Genomic DNA, 5,686 nt, shown 5'->3' with positions numbered 1-5,686 from the left:
GAGGGATTAACCCAGAGTGTGGAATCATTGCCGAAGGGAAGCGTGAGGCACATCCCAGCGTTGGGGTGACGCTGTGCCGGGGGCCAGCAGCGCCCTGGGTTGGGGCCGGTGCATTGTTCGGCCACCAGTGGTCGGGGAGCGCTTGGAAACGTTTTTTTGACTGCAAAAGAAAACAAAAAAAAACTCAAAAAAGCAGCTGGGGAGCTCTTCCTTCCCCGAGGGAGCGCTGGGGGGAGTGTGGTGTAGTAGCGGGAAGATGCTGGGGAAACCCCCCCCGGTGCTGGGTGGGAAGGGGCTGAGCTGGGAGGTGTGTGAGCCCTGAGCCTGCGCCCCTGGACACGGGGGGCTGACAAGCCCCCCCTCAACTCCCATGAGCATAACTCCGCCGTGGGCCAAACCCCTGTGGACAGACATCCTCTGTGGGCAAGACGCGCCCCCACCTCGTGGGCAGCCCTCCCCCTGAGCGAGGTTAATCAATGAGTGCAATTAAAGACAGCCCCAGAGCTTCTTTTGTTCCTTACCAGACCAGAGACAAAGGGCGGTGGGGCGGGGGGGGGGGGCACGGTCCTAGGGCTCCACGGACACCGTGCCCCCCCCCCGCCCCGGCTGCCCATTGTCAGGTGCTTCATCCCCTCTGGGAGCTGCCAAAGCCCCCTCGGAAAGCAGAGGAGGAGGGAGCAACCCCCTGCTCTCTCCGGTTCCACCCTGGCACCACCGTGGTGGGACCCCCAGGATGGTGGGATCCCGCTGCTGCCCCTGCACCACCCGTCCCGGGGCTCTATGGCACGGAAGCACAACATGGCGTGGCACAGCATGGTGCGGCACGGCATGGCGTGGTACAACACGGCATGGCATGGTGTGGCTCGGCATGGCATGGCACAGCACGATATGGCACGGCATGGCACAGTATGGCATGGTACGGCATGGCACAGTATGGCATGGTACGGCATGGCACAGCACGGCATGGCATGGCACAGCCAGACACAGCATGGCATGGCACAGCATGGCATGGGCATGGCCAGACACAGATAGCATGGCACAGGATGGCACGGCATGACACGGCACAGCATGGTACAGCATGATACAGCATGGTATGGCACAGCATGGCACGGTATGGCATGGCACAGTACAGCATGGCATGGCACAGCATGGTATGGCATAGCCAGACACAGCATGGCACGGCATGGCATGGCACGGCACGGCGTGGCACAGCATGGCACAACACAACGTGGGCAGCTCGGCCTCCTGGCGCTCGGGGCAGGCGGGTTTCCAGCTGGCCGCGGGTTCACCAGGGTGTCGCAAGGCTGTCTGCGACCAAGGGTCGTGTTTGCAGGCGCGGAGAGAAGAGGCAACTCAGCGCCACCACCACGTCCGCTGCCAACCAGGGACACAGTCCCCCTGCCCTCTGTCCCCTGCCGCGGGGAGGTGTCGGCAGGTGGGGGGTAGGGGGACCATGGAGCCGCAGCCGCTCTGGGGTCCCAAGCAAAAAGGAAAGAACTTAACTCCCATTAACTGTCCCATTGTATCGGCCGTGGTAATAATCGGGTTTGCTAATGCAATTGCTGCCGCGATGCGAAAATCCTGCTGGAAAATGTATTAGAGCAATTATCCGCCTCACTCCGCAGCCGGGTGTAGCATTAATATTCAATTTTGATGTGGAAGTCCTATTATGTTAATGACTTTGGTGACAAAAGTCGTTAATGTAAGACTTTTCCTTTATGGCACGGCATTAGCCGGGGTGAATACCACCACGACACCAGCGCGCACGGCGGGATCGAACGGTGCATGCCATGAGGGCGGCAGGCCGGGGCCGCGGTGCTGTGGGGGGAGCGGCGCCGGGCCCCCTCCCCTGGCTCCGCACGGGCCCTCGCGTCGAGGGCTGAGCAGCCTCTTTCCTCGGTGCACGGTGCTGCCGGTGCTGGGGAAGGCCGGGGCACAGGGGGCTGTGCCGGGGGCACGGCGGCAGCGGAGACACGGCGGCAGCGCACTGCCGGGGCCCCGGGGAGGGCGCGGGGCGGATTAGCCACACTGCAGCGCATCCGGCAGCGGCACTCCCTCTGCCGCAGATGCCCTCCTTTGTTCTCTCCCTGAGCCAGGGGAGATGCACCGGTGCTTCCCCGCTTGCCGGAGAGCGCGGTGACGCCGGATCGGGGCTCACGGTCATCCCTGCCTCCCCCGGTGACACCCCGCTGCTCCCCTGCCCCGCTGCTGCGGTGCTGCTACCTGCGATTTGGGCAGCATCCCAGGCAGGCCTGGACGGATGGAGGGCTCCTCCTGGAGACACACCGGCAGCCGGTCCCGGAGCCATGCACTGGTGGCAGGGGGACACAGGGAAGGGGATGAGAAGCACAACCGGAGCCCAGCAAACCCAGCAGTGGGGGCAGCACCCCTCGCTCTGGCCATCACCGGCCACGGCCAAGGCTCCCAGACAGCACTGGCAGTACAGTGACCGGCACGAGGCTGAGCCCCCGCCGTGACAAACCGCGTCCTGGAGCGCTGCAGGGGGTTGGAACTGTCAAACACGGGAGCTGGAGCTGCCCATGATGGTAAAAACGACCGTGACCTTCACCTTCCCAGCAAAGGGCTCCTCTCGAGCAGCCGCGCTCGCCGCCGCCAGCCTGGGAGTGACTTGATGCACCGGCTTTGCCACACACGCAGCCTGGCAGCTGGTGGCCCTCAGCACGGGCATGCAGCCGGTCCAGCGCTGGGGCTAGTTGGGAAGCAGGAGCCTTCTCACGGCCAGGGAGGGGCTGGCGGTTTTCAGACACAACCCGGGCACAGGCTGGGATTCTCCTTGGGGCTGCTGGGGACATGGCACCCTCCTGGTGGGGATATGGCCACCATCCTGAGGACATGGCACCTCATCTGGGACATGGCCACCATCCTGGTGACATGGCACCCCACAGCGGACATGGCCACTGTCCTGGGGACACAGCACCTCTCTGGGGACACGGCACCCTCCCGGTGACACAGTATCCTGCTGGGGACATGACACCCCGTTGGGGACATAGCCACCATCCTGGGGACATGGCACCTTCCTGGGACATGGCCCCCCCATTGGGGTCATGGCCACCGTCCTGGTGACACAGCACCACACCGGGGACTCAGCCGCTGCTGGGGGTGCCCCTGGTGTCCCTGGACCGAGCAGCCCGCGGGGGGGCAGGCCCCAGCCCGGTGCCGTGGGCGAGGCGTCACGGTCCCCCCCCCCGCCCGCGGGGCTCGACCTCCCCGGGAGAGGTGGGTGGACGCGAAGGGAGCGGCGGGGCCGGGCCGGTTCCGGTGCTGCCCCGTGTCCCCGGGCCCGGCGGTGGCGCCTCCGCGCGCACGTGGCCGGGCCGTGCCGTGCCCCCCCGCCCCGCCCCTCCCCCCGCGAGCCCATTGGTCGACCCTTACCCCCCCCGCGAGCCCATTGGCCCCGGCGCCCTCCACAAACAAAGGCCGGCGCCCGCGGGGGGCCCGGCGAGCCGCCCTGATTGGCGGCGGGGCGGGACGAGGGGGAGGGACGGACCCGGCTAGGGCCCGCCCCCCGAGCCGCGCCAGTTGCCTTATAAGGGGCGGGGCGGGGCCAGTCCATTCATGCGAGCATGGAGAGGGGCGGGGCCACAGCCTGGCTCCGCCCACGCTCGTGGCGCGCGCGGCGGGGGCCGGGGCCGGGTCCCGCGGCGCGGGCGGGTGGGTGCGGGAGGAGCGGCCCGGTGGGACCCGGTGAGACCCGGTGCGGCTCGTCGAGACCCGGAACGGCCCGGTAAGGCCCGGTGCGTGTGGTACGCGTGGGTGTGACGTCGCCGGGGCTCGCGTGGGGCGGGCGGGCGCGCGCGCGCGGCGGCGTGATGCGTGTCCTGCGTGGGCGCGTGTTGGCGCGGTGGTCCCGGTGTAGCCCCCGCCTCTCCGTCCGTCCGTGTCCCCCCCGCGGTGCTGCGAACCTGCGTGCCTGGCACAAACTCGCGTGTGCGGCGGTGCCTCCCGTTCGCGCCCACGCGTGTGGTGCGCTGGGGTGGGGGTTACCGGGGCCGGGGCTCTGCATCGCCCCACGGTGGCCCCGGCGGTGGCGAGGAGGCGACCCGGGCAGCACCGGTTTCCCCGCGGCCCGGGGACACACTGCCCCACAGCGAGCACCGGCTGCGGGGACCCACAGCCACCCCACGGCTGTGACATTGCAGTGACACCGCGGGGAGGCCAGCGCGGCCTCTCGCCTCCCCCCAGGACGGTTTGTGCTGTGTCACCCCCGCCGCTTCCCTCCCAGATAAATCGCCCGGGTAAATTGGGTCCCTCTCCTCCATTCTCCTAATAGTGACCATAAATTTATTTACATTTCCAATCTGCCAGGTACTCGCATGACACACGGCGGCTTCCAGCCTGCGCCGCTGATATGGATTGAACTTTAGTCTCCGAGCAATTAAGGTGCCTGAAACTGCACTTCATTAATGGTTGTTATGCAATAAAACCGATAAAACTGCCCTTATTTGCAATATAAAAACGCAATTTGTTTTAATTTATGTTTTTAAATACTTGCCGGGTTGTTCCTGGGCTCTGCCAGGCATCTGTCATCGGGGCCGGCTGGGAGGGAGCAGCCCTGGGCTTCTCCATGGTGGGTGCTGGCCCCCCAGGGAGGGGGGACACCGGGTGCTCTGGGTGGTTTGTGGGTGCAGACCCTTGGGTGCACCCACCTCTGGGCTGTGGCGTGGTTGGGCTCTGCCCCAGCAGCCTGGGAAAGGGGGGTTTCAGTTCTTCCAGTCCCCAGGAACCTGTGCTGGGGCCCCCCACCCTGCCACGTCCCCTTGCTGTACCCCCCTTGCCCCAGGGAAGCTGCCTGGCAGGGCTGCCCCCGGGGGGGGGACTCATGGGGGGGTTCATGTGAGTCCCATGGCACACTGTGGCACAGACCTCCCCCCGACCTGGGGCTGCCACGGAAGTGAGTTCTTGCAGAAAAACATCCATGAGGAAGGAAGGGATGGTGGGGCGGGGGTGGGAGCTGCCGTGCCCGCATCCCACCCGTCAGAGATGAACCCAGCTCTTTTCCTGGACCATCACCCACCCGAAGTGCAAATCTGCCTCTGCGCGGCTCAGCGTGGTACGTCTGTATAGACATACATGTGCACACACATGGCAGTGTGTGCATCCCCGTGGAGCAGCGTCAGACAAAGCCACGGCCCCCGGCTGCTGCCAGGCCTGACCTCCCTTGGGGGGGGACTTTGCATTTTCATAAACCAGCACGGGATCCCCAGCCAGCCCTAAGCCACCTTTTCTAATTACAGTAATTGCGGCTCCGGCAGCCCTCTGGGGCTTTTTATTCTCTGGGGCTCCCAATCCAGGCGCGAGGAATCTGGGCCATTGGGCAGGACCGGGAAAAGCTCTGAGCCCTGGGGCTTCCTGGCAGCTCCTGCGGTGGGGACGCTGCTGCTGTCTCCGTTCCTTCTCGTGCCAACGGGACCATGGGAGCCTTGCTTTGCCCTTTGCCGGTCCCCAGGAGCCAGCGGAGCTGCAATGCCCCACGCCGTGGGGCTGGGGGCTCCCCCATGCAGTCCCGCTGTCCCCATCGTGGTTGGCATTGCCTGGTGCCAGTGGCTGGCCGTGCTCTCCAGGGGTGCAGGGGGGGGTTTGGTGCTTTCCAGGGAGTTTTGCACTTGCTCTCGGCAGGTTTGCGGTGGGGAAACGACCCCAGTGTTGCTGGGGAGGGTCCGGCTGT

The 5,686-nt window shown here is 66.0% G+C and overlaps 1 long non-coding RNA gene across 1 annotated transcript; it reads left to right on the top strand.

Moving 5' to 3' along the window:
* The first annotated feature begins 3,627 nt into the window (after positions 1-3,627).
* Positions 3,628-4,458, top strand: LOC141751178 (uncharacterized). Its single transcript, XR_012589898.1, has 2 exons — positions 3,628-3,745; positions 4,327-4,458. It is a non-coding gene; the product is annotated as an uncharacterized LOC141751178 (long non-coding RNA).
* The last annotated feature ends 1,228 nt before the right edge of the window (positions 4,459-5,686 follow it).

This window comes from Larus michahellis, chromosome 14 (assembly GCF_964199755.1).
Source record: "Larus michahellis chromosome 14, bLarMic1.1, whole genome shotgun sequence".
In the NCBI taxonomy this organism is placed as follows: Eukaryota; Metazoa; Chordata; class Aves; order Charadriiformes; family Laridae; genus Larus; species Larus michahellis.
The sequence above is the reverse complement of the archived record's forward strand: the minus strand, read 5'-3'. Positions and strand labels throughout refer to the sequence as shown.